Source organism: Salmo trutta, chromosome 23 (genome assembly GCF_901001165.1).
Source record: "Salmo trutta chromosome 23, fSalTru1.1, whole genome shotgun sequence".
In the NCBI taxonomy this organism is placed as follows: Eukaryota; Metazoa; Chordata; class Actinopteri; order Salmoniformes; family Salmonidae; genus Salmo; species Salmo trutta.
Window position 1 is genome coordinate 25,832,900 of NC_042979.1, and position 22,559 is coordinate 25,855,458.

A 22,559-nucleotide genomic window follows, 5' to 3' on the forward strand; every position below is an offset into this window, starting at 1 on the left:
TATCAGTGTGGCTTTCTGTTGGCGCCACTCGTTCCTCTGCGTACACATCACATACAAAATCAAATGGTCCACCCACACAGATAGTGTGGTGAAGAAGGCGCAACAGCGCCTCTTCAACGTCAGGAGGCTGAAGAAATTTGGCTTGTCACCTAAAACCCTGACGACCTTTTACAGATGCACAATTGAGAGCATCCTGTCAGGCTGTATCACCACCTGGTACAGCAACTGCACCACCTGCAAACGCAAGGCTCTCCAGAGGGTGGTGCGGTTTGCACAACGCGTCACCGGCGGCAAACTATCTGCCCTCCAGGACATCTACAGCACCCGATGTCACAGGAAAGCCAAAAAGGTCATCAAGGACAACCACCACCCGAGCCACTGCCTGTTCACCCCGCTATCATCCAGAAGGCGAGGTCAGTACAGGTGCATCAAAGCGGGGACCGAGAGATAGAAGCTGTTTTTCAATCTCAAGGCCATCAGACTGCTAAACAGCAATCACTAACTCAGAGGCTGCTTCCTACATAGAGACTCAAATCACAAGTTACTTTAAACAGTGCCACTTTAATAATGTTAATATATCATACATCACTCATCTCATATGTATATACTGTACCTTATACCACCTATTGCACCTTGCCTATGCCGCTCGGCAATCGCACATCCATATATTTATAAAAAGAAACATCCTCTCACTGTCAACTGTGTCAATTTTCAGCAAATTTAACGTGTAAATAGTTGTATGAACATAACAAGATTCAACAGACATAAACTGAACAAGTTCCACAGACATGTGACTAACAGAAATGTAATAATGTGTCCCTGAACAAAGGGGGGGGGGGGGGGGTCAAAAATCAAAAGTAAAAGTCAGTATCTGGTGTGGCTACCAGCTGCATTAAGTACTACAGTGCATCTCCTCCTCATGGACTGCACCAGATTTGCCAGTTCTTGCTGTGAGATTTTACTCCACCACCAAGGCACCTGCAAGTTAATTTCTGGGGGGAATGGCCCTAGCCCTCACCCTCCGATCCAACAGGTCCCAGACGTGCGCAACGGGATTGAGATTAGTGCTCTTCACTGGCCATGGCAGAACACTGACATTCCTGTCTTGCAGGAAATCACGCACAGAACGAGCAGTATGGCTGGTGGCATTGTCATGCTGGAGGGTCATGTCAGGATGAGCCTGCAGGATGGGTACCACATGAGGGAGGATGTCTTCCCTGTAACGCGCAGCATTGAGATTGCCTGCAATGACAACAAGCCCAGTCCAATGACGCTGTGACACACCGCCCCAGACCATGACGGACCCTCCACCTCCAAATTGATCCCGCTCCAGAGTACAGGCCTTGGTGTAACGCTCATTCCTTCGACGATAAACGCAAATCCGACCATCACCCCTGGTGAGACAAAACCGCGACTCATCAGTGAAGAGGACTTTTTGCCAGTCCTGTCTGGTCCAGCAACGGTGGGTTTGTGCCCATAGGCGACGCTGTTGCCGGTGATGTAAGGCAGGTCCTCACCAGACAACAGGCCTACAAGCCCTCATTCTAGCCTTTCTCAGCCTATTGCGGACAGACTGAGCACTGATGGAGGGATTGTGCGTTCCTGGTGTAACTCGGGCAGTTGTTCAGATTCTGTACCTGTCCCGCAGGTGTGATGTTCGGATGTACCGATCCTGTGCAGGTGTTGTTACACGTGGTCTGCCACTGTGAGGACGATCAGCTGTCCGTCCTGTCTCCCTGTAGCGCTGTCTTAGGCGTACAGACATTGCAATTTATTGCCCTGGCCACATCTGCAGTCCTAGTGCCTCCTTGCAGCATGCCTAAGGCATGTTCACGCAGATGAGCAGGGACCCTGGGCATCTTTCTTTTGGTGTTATTCAGAGTCAGTAGAAAGGCCTCTTTAGTGTCCTAAGTTTTCATAACTGTGACCTTAATTGCCTACCGTCTGTGTCTTAGTGTCTTAATGAAAATGCACCTGTCGAACGGTCGTAAATTGTTTATGGTGGATTGAACAAGCATGGGAAACAGTGTTTCAACCATTTACAAAGAAGAACGGTTAAGTTACTTGGATTCTTACAAATTATCTTTGAAAGACAGGGTCCTGAAAAAGGGACGTTTCTTTTTTTGCTGAGTTTATGTAGATATTCTTATTCCAACCCTTTAGATGTGTGTATTAGGTAGTTGGGGAATTGTTAGATAGTACTGCACTGTCGGAACTAGAAGCACAAGCATTTCACTACACTCGTGTTAACATCTGCTAACCATGTGTATATGACCAATACAATTTGATTTTGAGTTGCTAGATACTACCTGTCTGGATGGTAGGGAGAAACAGTTGGCTTTGACTGCTTGTACTGTGTTGACTTTTCCGTCAATGAAGTCGGCACTGAAAATATTTTTGGGTGAAAAGACCTCTGTCGTGATGGAATGCAAGTGAGTGACGCAGCATATAATACTGAGCAACAGAGAAAAGGAACCAACAAGTCACATTCTCAAGACAACCAGACGAGGGCGCCATTGCACGGCACAAATCCACTGGACAGGTATGGAAGGAGATCAAAATGTGCTATTCATCAAAGCACTTACAATTGGGTTAAAGACTGTCCTCATAAAAATTAACAAGTTAAACTAAGAGAGGAAAATGTAAAATAGTCCCGTGTAGCTCAGTTGGTAGAGCATGGTGTTTGCAACGCCAGGGTTGTGGGTTCAATTCCCACGGGGGACCAGTATGCAGAAGAAATGTATGAAATGTATGCATTCACCACTGTAAGTCGCTCTGGATAAGAGTGTCTGCTAAATGACTTAAATGTAAATGTAATGTAAAACACAGAGATAGAGCAGTGTAACTTTACACTGTTTTCAAATAAATCTGTTTCTGATATTGAGATCTTTATAGTTGAATCCTTAGGATCTGCTGTGATTGATACTGCATGTACACAGTGTGTGTGGTGCAAAATGGCTTGATAGCTATGTCAGTTAACTAAATATGAAAGAAATACAAAATATGATTGACACACCAAGCAACTGAGCTTTTAAATTTGGAGATGGTAGAATGGACGATTCTCCCAAGAGAGTTAAGATACCAGCAAAATTTGGTCAGGTTAAGTGTTACATTGAAACAGGTATCCCCTTACTATTAAGCAAAGCTTCCCTCAAGAAGGCAGGTGCTGTACTAGACATAGAAAAATGACAAGGCAGTGATGTTTAAGGTGGATGTGGCAACAGCCCAGAGTCTTCTTGAATAGTTAAGAGGAACTTAACTTCCCTCTCTGGGAAGCAAATTAAACTGCACTTAAGTCAATAAGGCCGATTTTAGAAGCTGTGTGAGGGAGGTTGCCGTGGGGAGAGTGTCTATGAAAACGTACGCCCAGAGAGGTTAAACAACCATTGATCCTTGAACTTACTACCTCAGGCCACTATTGTGTAAACATTTTAGACAAAGACATCACACAGAGTCCATGTAAAAATGTGATTCTGATGAACACAGAGCTCCCAGAGATTCTGACAGTCACAGAGAACATGAACACAAAGGAAAAACACAAAGTATTATTAAAACTTCAAACAGTTTGGACATGCTACAGTTGACAGACTTCAGAAATGACTCAGCAGTTCTGGGAATAATGATGATGAGAGTATTTCCATTCTACAGCAGCTAGTTAACAGTTGAGACATGTCAGAAATACAGCAAACCTAAGCCCAGACCAGATGTTGGTTTGCCACTGGCTTCTAAGTACAATGAAACATTGGCTGTAGATCTACATGAGCTAGGACCAAGTGTGTGATACCTTCACATAATCAACCACTTCACACGCTTCAGTGCTGGAAGAATTGTGAATACAAAGAAACCCAGTGAAATCATCAAGCACTTCATTCATTCCTGGATATGTGTGCATGGCCCGCCCCAGAATTTGTTGTGACAATGGAGGAGAATTGAATAATAATGAAATAACAGACATGGCTGAGAAATTCAACATGGAAGTAAAGACAACTGCTGCATACAGTCCATGGAGCAATGGACTTCTGGCGAGACATAATCAAACACTCCCAGGAGATGCTGAAAGTGAAGAAAGACAATGGATGTGACTGGAAAACAGCCCTAAATTGGGCTTTGTTGGCAAAAAAACTAAATGCACAATGTTCATGGCTACAGCCCATAGCAACTAGTGTTCGGGCAGAACCCTAATCTTCCCTCTGTACTGATTGACAAGCCACCAGCACTAGGAGGGACCAGTGCGAGTGCACGGGTGGGACAGCACCTTTCAGCTCTACATGCAGCGAGAAAAGCGTTCACTGAAGCAGAGTGTTCAAAGAGAATTCGCAGGGTTCTGCGTAACCAGCTTCGACCCACCGATGAGAAATACGAGACTGGAAACAAAGTGTACTACAAACGAGTTGACTGTCAAGAGCGGAAAAGGACCGGGAGTAGTTATTGGCCAAGATGGTGTGGTGATATTTGAGGCACGGAGGCACCATTGTCAAGGTGCATCACTCAAGATTGCGGAAAGTAAATGATCAGCAAGATGGAGGGGCTGTTGCTGAGAATCAACCTCCTAATTAAAATGACAAAAATCACACATTAACAGACAAACCTATCAGATGTCGCATCCAATGATATAGACACTGAAACATGAAATGGAGCTGAGACCCTCGACTATGACACGTAATACTGTTGGGCGTTCAACTGAGGAAAACGTTCAACAACAGCCACGTGTTAAGACAACATGGTTGTTCCAATCTAAAAACTGGACAAACTTAAATACATGGACAGAGAAAGTGGTATTCCACACACAGCAACAGTCATTGGACGAGCAGGAAAAGCCAAAGGAAAACACCAGAACTGGTACAACTTGCATTTCTCTGAACCAGCTACACTTTCTGGTACAACAGGGTCAGCTGACCTGTCACTTGTTTGGGTTCCTGAGTTGTGCAGGGAAATGCTGTAAGAATGCTCAACCGGTGTCGCTCATTCAGCCGACAGAAAATTTCAACCGGTTCTCCCCATTAAGCAGCGAGTAGGAGTCAGAGGCCGAGCCTTCTCTGGTCTCTACTCCTCCCGTTACGGGGTCTGAGACGCCGAAGCCTCCCACCATTAGCTCTGACAAATTGAAAACCCTAGTCATTGGCGACTCCATTAACCGCAGAATTAGACTTAAAACAAATCATCCAGCGATCATACACTGTTTACCAAGGGGCAGGGCTACCGACGTTAAAACTAATCTGAAGATGGTGCTGGCTAAAGCTAGAACTGGCGAGTGTAGAGAGACATTGTTATCCACATCGGCACCAACGGCACACCCCCCCCCGGGTTGTGCCGTGGCGGAGATCTTTGAGGGCTATACTCGGCCTTGTCTCAGGATGGTAAGTTGGTGGTTGAAGCTCTAGTGGTGTGGGGGCTGTGCTTTGGCAAAGTGGGTGGGGTTATATCCTGCCTGTTTGGCCCTGTCAGGGGGTATCATCGGATGGGGCCACAGTGTCTCCTGACCCCTTTTCTCAGCCTCCAGTATTTATGGTGCAGTAGTTTGTGTCAGGGCGCTAGGGTCAGTCTGTTATATCTGGAGTATTTCTCCTGTCTTGTCCGGTGTCCTGTGTGAATTTAAGTATGCTCTCTCTTTCTCTCTGTCGGAGGACCTGAGCCCTAGGACCATGCCTCAGGACTACCTGGCATGATGACTCCTTGCTGTCCCCAGTCCACCTGGCCGTGCTGCTGCTCCAGTTTCAACTGTTCTGCCTGTGGCTATGGAACCCTGACCTGTTCACCGGACGTGCTACCTATCCCAGACCTGCTGTTTTCAACTCTCTAGAGACAGCAGGAGCGGTAGAGGTGCTGACCTGTTGCACCCTCGGCAACTACTGTGATTATTATTATTTGACCATGCTGGTCATTTATGAACATTTGAACATCTTGGCCATGTTCTGTTATAATCTCCACCCGGCACAGCCAGAAGAGGACTGGCCACCCCTCATAGCCTGGTTCCTCTCTAGGTTTCTTCCTAGGTTTTGGCCTTTCTAGGGAGTTTTTCCTAGCCCCCGTGCTTCTATACCTGCATTGCTTGCTGTTTGGGGTTTTAGGCTGGGTTTCTGTACAGCACTTTGAGATATCAGCTGATCTAATTAGGGCTATATAAATACATTTGATTTGATCTAAGGCACTGCATCTCAGTGCTAGGGTGTCACTACAGACACCCTGGGTGGCATACAAATGGCCCAGCGTCGTCCGGGTTTGGCCAGTGCAGGCCGTCATTGTAAATAAGAATTTGTTCTTAACCGATTTGCCTAGTTAAATAAAGATAAAAACAAATAAAATGAGATAAATCTCAGAATTGAACCAATGGAAAATCAAGAGAAACACAATGACATTCAAAATGATGATGCACTTGACACAAAGAACGTGTCATTTGACTCATCTAAACTAGATGAGCTCAGTAGTTGGAGGAACTCACAGTGAGATGTTGGCAGGAACAAAGACCCACCTGCAGCTGGTGTTGATTGGTATGGCAGCAGATATTGTTTCTGTGCAGCTGAACGGTAACCAGTTCATCAGATAAGAAGGCCTCTTCTTTTAGGTTACACAGTAACCGACAGATGTGGGCTGCGTCTGAAATGACACCCTATTCCCTATGGGCCACGATCAAAAGTAGTGCACTAAATAGAGAACAGGGTGCCATTTCGGACACAGCCACAGTACCCGTTATGTGTTCAGTCATTCATTAAGATTGAGTGTGTACTTATTTTTATTTAACCTTTATTTAACCAGGCAAGTCAATTAAGAACACATTCTTATTTACAATGATGGACAGGCAAGAGGCAAAGGGCACTGGGGCTTAAAAATACATTTTTAAAAATATGACAAAAACAGACAGAAGACACAGGCAACAGCACAAATACAACAGCAAACAAATGGTGGATGTATGTGTGTCCATGCAGGCATGTGTGTGAGTTAAAACAACATGCTTCCTTACATAAGGCAACGCAAACTAGTAACATTGGGTGACAACTAGAACCAACTACCCACCTGGGCACACACAGGTTGAATCAACATTGTCTTCACATAATTTCAATAAAATTACATTAAAACCAGAGTGAATAGACGTTGAATTGATATGTGCCCAGTCGGCATGTCTCAACAACCTGTCAACTTGTCCTGCAGGGACATCAGGTCGTGGAGTTTTGGTTGGCTTGGAGGGAATTCCAAGTGATGAAAGGACCTTTTTCCATGCTCTGATCTAATTTTTCGGGACTGTGCCATGTGAGTCTGGGCATGTGTGCTCTGCTTTGTCTTCAATGTCCGGATGATATTGTGAACAAATAAACCCCAGCCACAAGCTGGAGGGCCCCAGATGAATCACTGCTGTCAGACAGTAGGACACACACACACACACACACACACACACACACACACACAGGGAGGTGCAAATAGAACAGGGAGACAGTCTTACCTAATACAACCTGTCCACTTTGATGCAAGTCCCTTGACTGAAAACATGGTAGAAGTGGAGGAAACTCCCCATATAGCCGGACGATGGAGAGTAAAACAAGCTCTCACAGTGGATATAGTCAGAGGCCTTGCCAAAATAGGTACAGCACTAGCGTAAAACATACCACTTTATTATTTCAGGAGTTCCGTTCCTAGCTGCTATAATGTGATCATTATTACTAAAAATGTAGGTGAGTCTAGGGCTGTTACGGTGACTGTATTCCCTCCACACAGGCAGTCATGAGTCATGACTGCAGTCAAATTCCACATAACCATTTAGTCACGGTAACTAGGCTTCTCCAAGAGCTGATGCTGCTGATGATCATTAGTAGTCTACCAAACTTGCTAAATGCCTGGTACTCAGCACTTCATTGTCCCTCTAATCACTCTGACGTCAATGCAAATCTGATAAAAAAAATCGAATCAAACACTTCATGAGAGCCAATGAGCTCATGTTGCACAACATTTCTATAGGCTATGCAACTGCGTGAGAAAACAGAATTTTGATGGCCTCTTAAATAGGATCCCATCAGCTTTCTTCTATAGGCTAGACCCATTATATTTCTCAACATCCCTAATATTAAGCACATTGCTTCTCTTTACAACAGGAGTATAGCCTACCTAGCTAATTAACCACGGGAAAAGTGTCCCGGTTTCAAGACAGGTGCATGATACTGGTCCATTGTAAATGAAAACAAACTGCATCATGCAGACTAGGCCCATATGTTTTAATAAGGTTTGTATCACAACTGAAGTGGCCAAATAACTTCTTAAAATTAAGCACATTAATCTGCTTTACAACTGGTGTTGAGCCTAACTGGCATACATAGGCAGCGCATGAGTTCGGGGCAGGTCATTTTTACAATAAAAATGCACCTTTATAATAAAGCATTACATGCATAAATCGCATTTGCGGTCACTTTTGCGAATGGTGTTTTCCCGCTAATTTATTACATTTTGGAACATTTGCGCTTACTGTCGTGTGCGCATTGCTGCGTTTATAATGTGAAGAAAAACCTAATAATGTATCAACATCTTAAGCTAAACGTTCTGATCTGCTGCATCAGCCTCATTGCTTTTAAAAGTTTTTTTGATACTAGTGGTTGTATTCATTTGGATTCTCTCTCATCCCACAACTGTCCCAGACTATGTTTGGAACAGTTATTTAAATCGCACAGAAGGACAAGTTGACCAATAGAATAGGTAAACGTTTGTACTATAGGGGATAGTAGACTGACATAGGCTAGTGCTTTTGCTGTTCGTAAGGCCTATTCATCTTGTTGGCTGACAAAAAGTAAATGTGGACAGTTCTTTCAACAACTTCAACATGCGCCTTTGAATTCTATAAGGACGCAGTTGCGTCCCGGATGTGTCGGTCTTCACTTGTAGGCTGAGAAGGACCCGATCACGTGACGGACATTGGATAATAAGAATTGAGATATCAGAGAGAGCCATGTGAGTGAGAGGTGCTTTGGAGCACGCAGCCAGGAGAAGGGAATTATAATTATTATATTCAGCCCATGGGCACAACGGCCACAAAAGGAATGGATTTTTTAAGGGGGCATTACATCCACAAAAAGGGGATGCTGCTTGAGGCATTATCAAGTGCTTGTCAAATTGTGAATGAGAGACTGATGGTGTGCAGAATTGTGAATGAGAGACTGATGGTGTGCAGAATGGCAAAAAATAAAGCAGTGCTCATGCATTACATGTGACTTTTTTTCAAATCATCATTTGAGTCGCTTAATGCAGCCTTAGAATGTATTAAAAATCAAAACAAAGGCCAAGATTTTGATCACAATTAAAGTTGCATAAATAACACTACATTAAGCATATAGCAGGATATGTTTCTTTGTTAACTGCTCAACACAGAATAGCTGTATGTGCGCACTCCCTCAAATCATTGAGAAAATATATTTTATTCAGCTATGTTCAGTTGTATTCTTCATACTATGAAATAATGCCACAGAATTCTAAGCAGATCTTGTCTGCTTAATGAACTAGTATAGCCCACTGCCATTTGGCTTAGCCAGATCAGGACCTAACATAAGGACAACTCAGAGTATGCCCAAATAGACTACATTTTCTTCACATCATGTTTCTTTAGACCTGCCTAAAATAAATGGATTTGTGATGGTGTAGGCTATATTAAAGGGATTTACTAGACTTTTTAAAATGTAGATGTTCCAAAGCTCTGCATCAGTGGCTTTCCGGCTATGCGTAGAAGCCAGGAGATACTACATGCTTTTATGTTAATTAACGGTCAATTACCGTGAGACCGGCAGTTATTCGCTTGACAATCACCGGCTGACAGAATTTCATGACCGCCACAGCCCTAGGTGAGACACTGGATATAAAATGCAGTGTAAAATATGGTAATATCAATAAGGTCCTTTGGTTTATTTATTATGCCATAACCAACACCACCTTTATTTCCATATCAATGACCTAAAGCTGTCCTGTTTAAAATGCTGATTTCATTTTACGGCCCTATTTACAAGCATGTGCTTTTTATAGGACGCCTGAGATTTGATGAGGTGCACTGGGAAATTTCACGGTGTCACCGTTTAGCAGTGCTCTTCTCCTGTAACTCTGACGTCACTACTCTGGAAGCAATAGTCATAGAAATGTATCCTTCAGGTGACACTGAAATGTAATTCAATTAATTCAAATTGATATGAAGGAGGTGTAATAAACAGCGGAAAGATGACTGAGCAGAAACAGAATGAGAATCAGAATGTGTGTAAGTGTCCACACGTGTGTGAAAGACAGAAGAAGAAAAATTAGGGAGATGATAAAGAGATGAGTGAAAGAAAAACAAAAGAGAGAGATGTGTAGATCCCCCTGGAGCACATTGGCCAGCTGACAGGGAGAGGAGCTGGTATCAGGCTGTTACAATGTGGGGAACGGCGTTCCGCACCAGCATTCCCAAACCGTTCCAGCAAAAAACACTAAGCCTTCTGAAGACTGGCTGTACCAGGCAGACAGGCATGAGAGTCCCACAGCCAACAGCTAACCAACCCAGCTCAGTCCCCTGCCCATGTCTAAGCATACATAGGGCTGTGGCGGTCACAACATTTCATCAGCCGGTGACTGTCAACCAAATAACTGTCGGTCTAACGGTAATTGACCGCCACAGTCCTATGTATGCCTAATAATAAATCCATGTAATATAGCCTACACCTTCACAATAAATCAATAATTTATTTTAGACAGTTCTAAAGAAGCAAGATCTTAAGAAAATGTAGTCTATAATAAGAGCATACTCTTGAGTTGTCCTTATGTTAGGTCCTGATGTGGCTAGGCCAAATGGCTATAGGCTACACTGGTTCATTTAAGAGACAAGATTTGCTTATAATTCCGTGACATTATTTTATAGTATGAAGAATATAATTGAACAAAGCAGAATAAAACAAATATTTTCTCCAAACGATTTGAGAGAGTGCGCACATGCGGATATTCTGTGTTGAGCGGTTAACAAAGAAATAGGTACTCCTATAGGCACCATTTAGAGTTAATGGTCACTTTAGTTGGGCTATATGTTTTGATGTTTAATACATTGTAAGGCTGCATGATGAGACTAATGATGATTTGAAACAAGTTCATTGAAAGGCATGAGCTCTGCTTAGTTTTTGCGCATGCTGCACACACTCCAATAGTCTCTCAATTACAATTTGACAAGCACTTGATAATGCCTTGAATTTCACAAGGCATCCCCTTCGTGGCCATAATGCACCCTAAAAAAAAAACATGCCTTTTGCAGCACGGAGTGCCCTTCTCCCTGAGTGTGCTGCACAATCCGAAGCGTCTCTCACTCACATGGCTCGGTCATGTGATCGGGTCTTTCACACAGGCTACATGCAAGCGAAGACAGACACATCCGGGATGCAACTGCGTCCTTATCCAATTCCAAGGTGCATATTGAAGATATTGAAAGAACGTTCCACATTCACTTTGTCAGCCAACAAGATGAGTAGGCCTAACGAACAACAAAAGCACTAGCCTATGTCAATCTACTATCCCCCATAGTACTATTGTATTCTGTGCAAGAAATAAATATTCCAAACAGTCTGGGACAGTGAATGAATACAACCACTAGCATCAAAACTTTTTTTATGCAACGTGGCTGACGTAACAGAACGTTTAGCTTAAAATGCTGATAAACTATGAGGACATTTCTACACATAAGCGCTGCAATGCGCACATGGTAGTAGGCTACAAGCTGAATGTTCCATTAACGGGAAAACACCATTATCAAAAGTGACCACAAATGCAATTATGCATGTCATGCTTTTATTAAAAAAGGTGCATTTTTAATGGTGAAAATTATCTTCCCCAAACTTGAAACTCACTCGCTGCTTATGCCAGTTAGGCACTACACCAAATCTAAAGTGGATTAACGTACTTAATTTTAAGAAGTTAATTTTGCCACTTTAGTTGTGATACAAACCTTATTAAAACATATAGGCCTATGGGCTAGGCTACATGAGGTGCGCGACTATGATTAGAAAAAGTCGCAAAAAAAGGCATTGTTTCTTATGCTGGTCATCAATCACAAGTTATAATATATAATTGATAGGCTAATATTGTCACCCATCAGACTATTCTTGATTTAATCTTGTCTTTACATATACTAAATAATATATGTGTGACCTTTGTTTAGATTTAGAATGGACCCATTTAGAATGCACCTGTATCGAAAAAGGGGCAGCGGGAAAAAATATGTTGTTATCTATGGACTTAAATGGTGAATGGAGGACGCTTCTCCCCATGGTTAATTTTCATGCCAGCCAGGTAGATTATTCTCCTGTTGTAAATATAAGCAATGTGCTTAATATTAGGAAAGTTGAGAAATAAATATAGTAGGCCTAGCCTACAGAAAGCTGATGCGATCCTCGTCTTTTTATTAGCAGCCATCACTCTGTTTTCTTCCAAAATTGCATAGGCTATAAAAATGTTGCTCTCATGAAGTGTTTGATTAGATTTTCAAATACATTTGCATTGATGTCAGAGTGATTAGAGGGATAATGGAGTGCTGACTACCAGGCAATTAGCAAGTTTGGTAGGCAACTAATGACCATCAGCAGCATCAGAGCTTGGAGAAGCCTAATTACCGTTACTAAACGGTTGCATGGAATGACTGCCTTCATGACCAGTCACTGCCACAGTCACTGGTCACCGCAACAGCCCTAGGCATACAGCAGTCAGCAGGTAGAGGGAAATCACATCAATGTGAGAAAAAGCCAAACCATAAGGAACATAGAGTAGGATCTCTGTGAAAAGAACATTGTGGGTGTGGTAAATATTAACTGGAAAAGGACTTCCTGAATGTTCTTATGAGGCAGCTGAGGTCAAACATACGCGGTCAGTGTTTCAATATTCAACTCGCATCAAATTTGATCTTGCTTGACAGGTGATGCTTTCCGGCATGTTTGAAAGGTGAATTACTGCAGTCAAATATAGGGCAACCAAGTCCTAAATCTATATTAATCTTATGGACTAACAGAAACAGGGAATCGGACATGGGTTTGTTTTCTTAGCTACAATTTAGCATTTGCGTCCCTGAGACCCCTATTAGCATTCTCTAAATAGCATACTGAATCACCTCCAAGTGACTTCAAATCAGCAGCGTCAGCTACATAATCTCTTTAGAAGTTGGAGAAGCACAGAACATTAGAGGCTAGTATTACAATATTTTCTCAAGTGGTGAAAAAACTCTGGAAGGTTTTTGACATACAACACTAGAGAGAACCTGTTAGAAAAACATCAGATACTCCATCAGTACTGACAAGGTGTCTAAGTACTACACAATTAATAAACAAAGTGAAATAATTTAGGCTTGCTATTTAGAAAATGCTAACTGGGGTCCTAAGATTTCCATCTCTTTAGCATGAAAAAAGACAAGATCAAGAAAGAGGAAATAGGAAGGGAGATGTAGTGATAGAGATGAATACTGTACATAGAGGATGGAAGCAGACATAAAAAGACGCAATTTAAAGAAAGAGATTGCCACACACCCAGGGGTAATATGACTACCGGTAAGCCTAAGCAGACAGAGAAACACGCGCACAAACTCATGTGCACAACTCTCCAAAGCCACGCCTCAAAGCCAGGGTGCGTAAATAAGCCTCCAATCTGTACATTTCAAATGGGATTTTGATGCCCTGACCAGGAGGGATGACACGGAAACTGTCGTTTTAGTGTCACTTTGCATCAGGCAGTGACAGCACAGCACGCCCATTCCAAACGACACCATATGGTTCATTCATACTGTCATGTCTTATTCAGCAGAACCCCAAGGTCTGGCAACATACAGATGACACACACACGTTTGTTTTACTATCCTTGTGGGGACCCAAAAATGTATTCCCATTCCAAATCCTATTTTCTCTAACCATAAAACTAAACATAACCCTAAACTTAAACCCTAAGCCTAAAAAAAGCCTTTTTCCTTGTGGGGACTGGCGAAATGTCTCCACTTGTCTGAATTATCCTTGTGACGACTCCTGGTACCCAGAAGGATAGTAAAATCAAACCACACACATATAATCTCAAGCACACATCACCTGTAGAGCTTTGTGAAAGCAAAACAGTTACAAGTACCAGACATACGGTAACAGTTTGGCAGAGGTTCAAAGGGACGATTAATTTATGCTGTTGGGTGCTGAAACAGACAGGACTGACCCTAGCTCTCTACTGCCACTTTGAAGCCCACGATTGTTGGTCCGACCATATTACATGAAAAAGGCACATGAAAGGGTGAAGGATTGAAAGCATTACTTTGAAGTCAGCAACGGCCATCTCATATTCATAACACTTAGAGGTCCGACTTGATCATCACACCCAAACACAGATGACAAACACTACTGCCAATGTTTTGTCTGCATGCAGTTTACAGAGAGTGAAGTCTTTGACCTCACCGCGAGAACATTTGATTGTGGTTGCCAAGCTGTTGCTAAGGGCTTTAAAAGGCCAACTGAGGCCTTGATCAATAAAAGTGATGCCTGGATGTCTCCAAGCATGAACAACGAGAGGAGCTGGTGCTCTAACCACAGGAGCACAGTAGAGCACAGTCCTGGCAAGCACTCAGAGACGGAAACAAAACACAGCCGATTATAGATCTCTCAGTCAACACATACACATCTCACATAACTCTCCTGTGATTAAAAGCTGGCTATCAATCAAATGCATTGGCTAAGAAAACGGGAAAGCAGCTCTCTTCCTTTTCACCATGCTTCGTCACATATTGTAACTGATTAATTACTCTGTTATAAATTCAATAGACCAAGGGGCCTTTTCAATCAAAACGCTGAACCAGGTTTCTAAATTAAGTAAGTAATTTGATGTTCCTGTGCAGATAGTTAAATAAATAATTAAGAATAATAATAATAATACAACAAAAGCACAACATCCAGTCTTGCAGCGCCAGAAGATTTGTACTACTCTCTGAAAATGTGGTTACTGAGTTTAAATTGGATGGAACCCGTGAATTTGACAGGCAGTAACACACTGTGCGGCAGGTAGCCTAGCGGTTAACAGCATTGGGCCAGTAACCGAAAGGTTGATGGTTTGAATCCCTGAGTAGACTAGGTGAAAAATCTGTTGATGTGCCCTTGAGCAAGGCACTTAACCCTAATTGCTCTTGTAAGTCGCTCTGGATAAGAGCATCTGTTAAATGACCCAAAAAGTTTTTATTTTACCTTTATTTAACCAGGCAGGCTAGTTGAGAACAAGTTCTCATTTGCAACTGCGACCTGGCTAAGATAAAGCAAAGCATTTCGACACGCACAACAACAGAGTTACACATGGAATAAACAAAGATACAATCAATAATACAGTAGAAAAAATCTATATACAGCATGTGCAAATGAGGTAGGATAAGGGAGGTAAGGCAATAAATGGGCCATGGTGGCGAAGTAATTAAACACGAATGGTAGAATGTGCAGAAGATAAATGTGCAAGTAGAGATACTGGGGTGCAAAGGAGCAAGATAAATAAATACAGTATGGGGATGAGGTAGATTGGATGGGCTATTTACAGATGAGCTATGTACAGGTGCAGTAATCTGTGAGCTGCTCTGACAGCTGGTGCTTAAAGCTAGTGAGGGAGGTAAGAGTCTCCAGCTTTAGTGATTTTTGCAGTTCGTTCCAGTCATTGGCAGCAGAGAACTGTAAATGTAATGTTTAATGCAAGAAAATAAACGTTCTTCAACATGTCATGGATACTCTCAGGTCCAGAGTTGTGGTTGGCTGTTTTGGCTCCAGGTCAGTTCTTTCAATTGTCAGTGTTCTTGGCTCTGTACTCTATTAATTAGGCCTGTGGCACCCAGGGCAGATGTATTATCTTATTAGCAGATGCTGATGCCTGATCAAGAAAGGTTAAAAACCTCTGCCACTGTCCCAAGGAACACAATTTTGGAAGGAGCTCTTTCCTTTAAGAGCAGAAGACTATATTGACAGAGTTAGCCCAAGGTTACAGCAGTGTGGGTGGCTAAGCTAGCATTGAAGAGGTTGGTTTCTTAAATGGTGCGCGCAATACAATGGCTAAAACATACAAGTAAAAATTAGCATGTATATTTTAAGGTAGGGCAACCAAATGTCCCTAATCTCCTGGGGACAGTCCCCGGTTTTAGTGTCTTCTGAAGAAAAAAGCAACTCTGGAGTTAAATTGAGTCGGATATTTCACTATTCAAACACTGTATCCAATCAGATTTGAATGTAAAAATGTTGTCTGTCCTTGTACCAAAGGGCGGAAATCCCGCTCATGGAGCGGTGCACCGCTCCGGCACTCTACGTCCTTCCCAACCAATCTGCTAAAAACCACTCCTTGTTCAAAGGGAAAAAAAACTGCAGCTCCAAATTCGCTCCGTTCATTAAATTCACCATATAACCAACACCCATCTATTTTTGTGACTACCTGGACCTACCATTTGGTTTTGAAGTATTGAAACCAAACAATTTGAATTAAAATTATTTTAATAAACAGAAGAAGGTGACTAAGTAGCTCTCATTTCAAATAGGCTATATGTCATATTAAAAAGCATATGAACACTAAATAGATCAGGAGCCAGACAGGTAGCCTAAGGAACAAAAAATTATTATTAGGCAAAAGCATACAAATAAATAGCGAAGCATTTGCGAGTGTGACACTAGGCTGACAGTTGAATGCTAAGCGCTTAGCATTCAAACATCATTTTGTTGTATTAAATCATTATAGTCTATAAATTGCACATATAGGTTATGACTTACTTAGAACTCATTACAAATTAAACAAAAAATGCCTTACAGTGCCTTTGAATACATTTTTGGAAACATGAGTTTGGCCAGAGTCTGCAGCTTCAGGCTCATGGAGAGCAGCGGAGAATACCTGGGCAGGGATGCGTAGTTATTAATTTTACATGTTTCTGTAGGTAGGCCTAAAAACGATTTTAGGTAAAATAACCCTACCAAAAAGGAAAGCTCCTTGAAAGAGGCAATATGCCAGCACTATTGGGCCAAAATCACTCATGGCCTATTGTACAGATAATAGAACGAAAATGAACGAAACTTTTAAGAGATCTGATTTTTTGTTTATAAATACTTTGCTACAATGACACACTTAGCTAGCTACCCACTTCATTCCTTTTTGTTAGCATGTGCAAGTACACCATTTTTTCAGCATACCCGTCTTTTCAGATTCCACAATGAACACCGTACTGCGTATCTTGCTCTTGGTCCTCCTCATCTTTGCGAGTCACCTTGATTTTTCATCTGTGTGTTTTATCAGATTCTTCATGAAAATATTTAGCATACTAGATGACAGTAGCTAAAGTAAGGGGTTATAGCGGCACATAACTAGACTACAAATGCACGCTGGCCCGGGCATTCCCTGAGCTCGTGAAGTGAGCACTACTGGATGCGAAATTGGGGAGGACGGCGCTCCACCCTTTGGGAAACTCTGTTTACTCTCCAGTCAAATTGAGCAAGCTCCACGCTCCAGCTCTGCTCCAGCTCTGCTCCGATCACATACTCTGCTAGGGGGCAAGAAGACCCACAGCTCTGCTAAAACCATTCACAACTGCGTGCACTTTAAAGGGATTGTGAAAAAAAAAATGCAACAAAAATAAAATCAACAATTTAAGATTTTACTGAATTACAGTTCATAGAAGGAAATCAGTCAATTGAAATAAATGTATTAGGCCCTAATTTATGGATTTCACATAACCGGGCAGGGGCACAGCCATGGGTGGGCATGGGAGGGCATAGACCCATCTACTCGGGAGCCAGCAAACCAAAATTCGTTTTTACCCACAATCTTGGCAAAGGAGAAATCTTCACTAACAGGGATTTAAACACATTTTTGCACAATATGAGACAAATAAGCTTCGTGTATGGAACATTTCTGGAATCTTTTATTTTAGCTCATGCCCCTCCTGTACTCCCTATTCACTCATGACTGCATGGCCAGGCATGACTCCAACACCATCATTCAGTTTGCCGATAACAACAGTGGTAGGCCTGATCACCGACAAAGATGAGACAGCCTATAGCGAGGAGGTCAGAGACCTGGCCGTGTGGTGCCAGGATAAAAACCTCTCCCTCCGCGTGATCAAGATAAAGGAGATGATTGTGGACTACAGGAAAAGGAGGACCGAGCACTCCCCCATTCTCATCGCCAGGGCTGTAGTGGAGCAGGTTGAGAGCTTCAAGTTCCTTGGTGTCCACATCACCAACAAACTAACATGGTCCAAACACACCAAGACAGTCATGAAGAGGGCACGACAAAGCTGATTCCCCCTCAGGAGACTGAAAAGATTTGGCATGGGCCCTCAGATCCTCAAAAATATCTACAGCTACACCATCGAGAGCATCCTGACTGGTTGCATCACTGCCTGGTATGGCAACTGCTCGACCTCCGATCGCAAGGAACTACAGAGGGTATTGCGTACGGCCCAGTAAATCACTGGGGCCAAGCTTCCTGCCATCCAGGACCTCTATACCAGGCGGTGCCAGAGGAAGGCCCTAAAAATTGTCAGACTCCAGCCACCCTAGTCATAGACTGTTCTCTCAGCTACCGCATGGCAAGCGGTACCGGAGCACCAAGTCTAGGTACAGAACCAGTACCCCCTGTATATAGCCTCACCATTGTTATTTTACTGCTGTTCTTTAATTATTTGTTACTTTTATTTATTTTTTATTAGAATTTTACTTACCACTTATTTTTCTTACAACAGCATTGTTGGTTAAGTGCTTGTAAGTAAGCATTTCACTAAGGTCAACACCTCTTTTATTCGGCGCATGTGACAAATAAAATTTGATTTGAAACATAGGACCAACACTTTACATGTTGCGTTTATATTTTTGTTTAGTATTAGTCCCCTCTTTTTGTGATTAGCATTTAGGCTGTGACAACGACAAGGCAGCAGACAAATTGCCAGTATGTTTTAGCAGGGAATTTTGGTAGGGTGATCTGATTTTTAACTATGAAAATAATTTTGGCAAACAGTTTGTACGTTTTATTCTGGGGGGGGGGTCAATAAATAGAAACATTATTTGGTTAGGGTGTAGGGGAAGATTTATGCAATCTTGTCTTCAGGAGATTTTATTATCTAGTTACTGTATTTATTCTGATCAGTGGAACAATTCTCATTCTTAGCAAATCTCTCTCCAAGCTTTCTTCAAAAGTTGGCAGCCCGGTCACCTCGTGAAGAGCATAGTCAAACCTACAATTTTCTGATTATTCCATGCGAAACAATTGTGCACATTTTCAGAGTTACACAGCAAGTAACTGCATGCTTTTTATGATCAGTAAACATCAATGATCATGTAATTTCAGATATGTGACGGTACCTTATCCATTTGGCATGTAGCTAGCTAAGCAAACATCATTTAGCTTGCTTCAGAGATTAGGCTTTTGGAAAGAGCTTGACATCCTGGTAAAGTTGTCAGTCGGACTACTATCATCACCACTATACGTAGATAGCAAGCAAATGAAACAATATTTGGATATAGTCATCTAGTTTATCCCCTGAAAGTTTGCTTTTTACCTAGCCATATTTACGTGATCTGTTATTAGCTAGCTAGCAAATTTGAAGTGGTCCTTCAATCAATCAATGTAGCCTATATCATGTCTGTCAGCAGCAATCATAATTAAACATTTACAATGTTGAAAAGGGGATCATGTTAGCTAACTTTGCTAGGTAGGCCTACATTGGTTGGAGAAAAAAAAAGTACATTTAGGTCTACTTACCACTATGTTTAGCCAACTGTACAACATGTTACTGGTAGCTTGCAAAGTAAACATTATCAGCTAACAGTATCATGGCAAATGCGCTCTTCTGCTGCTTGACAGGCAGTGCCCTCAAAAGATGGTAAATTAACATAAACCACTCAGGTATAGTTCACTTTTATATCACTCAAATAGCCAATAAATGGTGGCCAATATTGAGAGCTATTGTGAGGCTACCCTACGTATCTGAAATGACATGATCAATTGATGTTTACTGATCATGAAAAGCATGCAGTTACTTGCTGTATAACTGACAGCTAAATGTGCTCAATTGTTTTGCATGGAATAATCTGAAATTTGTAGGTCTGACTATGCTCTTCAAGAGGTGATGATGATATTACAACCAAATGGTTAACTTTTTTTTTTCTTCATCCTTACTTCATTTGCACACACTGTATACAGATTTATCTATTGTGTTATTGACTGTACGTTTGCTTATCCCATGTGTAACTCTGAGTTATTGTTTTTGTCACACTGCTTTGCTTTATCTTGGCCAGGTCGCAGTTGTAAATGAGAACTTGTTCTCAAATGGCCTACCTGGTTAAATAAAAAAAATCCTCCAAATTTCGGTGCGAGACCTGGAGAGGCCTACAAGCCAGTGTCTCGCACCCACTGTGAAATTTGGTGGAGGATCGGTGATGATCTGGGGGTGCTTCAGCAAGGCTGGTATCAGGCAGATTTGTCTTTGTGAAGGACGCATGAATCAAGCCACGCACAAGGTTGTCCTCCAAATATTGATTTCTGAACTCTTCCAAAGTTAACACATTAGTATTGTGCTGTTTAAAAATGAATATGACCTTATTTTCTTTGCATTATTCGAGGTCTGACAACACTGCATCTTTGTTATTTTGACCAGTTTGCATTTTCTGCAAATAAATGCTCTAAATGACATTTTTATTTGGGAGAAATGTTGTCAGTAGTATATAGAATAAAACACATTGATTTTACCCAAACACATACCTATAAAACGTAAAACCAGAGAAACGGATAATTTTGCAGTGGTCTCTTAATTTTTTCCAGAGCTGTACACTGAACAAAAATATAAACTCAACATGCAAAAATGTACGATTTTACTGAGTCACAGTTCATAAGGAAATCAGTAAATTGAAATAAATTCATTAGGCCCTAATCTGTGGATTTCACATGATTGGGAATACAAATATGCATCTGTTGGTCACAAATAACTTAAAAAAATAAATGTAAAAAAGTAGGGGTGTGGATCAGAAAACCAACCAGTATCTGGTGTGACCACCATTTGCCTCATGCAGCGCAACACATCTACTTCGCATAGAGTTGATCAGGCTGTTGATTGTGGGCTCTGGAATGTTGTCCCACTCCTCTTTAATGGCTGTGCGAAGTTGCTGGATATTGGCAGTAACTGGAACATGCTGTCATACACGTCGATCCAGAGCATCACAAACAATGGGTGACATGTCTGGTGAGTATACAGGCCATGGAAGAACTGAGACATTTTCAGCTTCCAGGAATTGTGTCCAGATCCTTGCGCTATGGAGCTGAGCATTATCATGCTGAAACATGAGGTGATGGAGGCGGATGAATGACAATGGGACTCTGGATCTTGTCACGGTATCTCTGCATTCAAATTGCCATTGATAAAATGCAATTGTGTTCGTTGTCTGTAGCTTATGGCTGCCCATACCTTAACCCTACTGCCACCATGGGGCACTCTGTTTACGTTGACATCAGCAAACCGCTCGCCTACAATTGACATACACGTGGTGTGCGGTTGTGAGGCTGGTTGGACATACTACCACATTCTCTAAAATGATGTTGGAGGCGGCTTATGGTAGAGAAATGAACAGTCAGTTCTCTGGCAACAGCTCTGGTGGACATTCCTGTAGTCAGCATTCCAATTGTATGCTCCCTCAAAACATCTCTGGCATTGTATTGTGTGACAAAATGCACATTTTTGAGTGGCCTTTTATTGTCCCCAGCACAAGCAGCACAACATTTTAGAAAAATTGACTTTTTGTGCACATGGAAAATGCCTGGGATCTTGTATATAAGCTGGTGAAACATGGGACCAAAACTGTACATGTTGCTTTTATATTTTTATTCATTGTAGTTCAATGCCATTGTTTTTTTTCTATAAAGGCAGCGGGGCTGCCTAAGATAAGACATTTCACATTGTAAATGCGCTCTAAAATAAAATAACGCTACTGATGACTTATGAGAGGTGTGTGTGTGTGTGTGTAGGGGAGGGGGACAAGACGAAGACTACATCAACAGCCACACTGTTTCTCCCACTCCCTTCCCCGCTCTCTCTCACTCTTCATTACTTACCAGCTTCAGTATCCAGTTTGATTTATTTGTTTATCGACTTTCCGGAATGGCCATTATTTAGACCATAAATCTTATCCAAACTACTTATAACAACAAGCTGGCACAATACATTGCCACTCATAAATTGAACAAAGCAAAGGCAAAGTTTACCACCGGCAAGAGCAACAGAGAAATAAAAAGCAGTAACAGAGTAACTGTGTTGCATTTGTAGGCCTGTGCCTGGCTCCCTATAGCAGTGGAGTATGATACACACTGAGAGGATGTTATTCTAGCTGATGACCTGGCTGGTCCACTTCTCAGAGGTGATTATACTGTGTTGGTACCGCATCACTGCTCCACAGTTACAGTAGCTCTACCCTCTCACCTATCTGGGCTCAATCAGAGACCGAGCCATTACGGCTCTCCAAAGTCCTCTGGCTAGTGTCACCTTGCCAGCCAGATAACTCTCTCTCAGCACAGCCGGACTAAGAGTCGACCCCAGACTTTGAACTTACGGCACTCAGAGCATCCATCCA

The 22,559-nt window shown here is 42.2% G+C and overlaps 1 protein-coding gene across 1 annotated transcript in view; it reads right to left on the reverse strand.

Moving 5' to 3' along the window:
* The window catches only part of LOC115159666 (voltage-dependent N-type calcium channel subunit alpha-1B), a 254,642-nt gene that overhangs the window by 186,884 nt on the left and 45,199 nt on the right, over window positions 1-22,559 (reverse strand). The gene's annotated exons all lie outside the window — the stretch shown is intronic.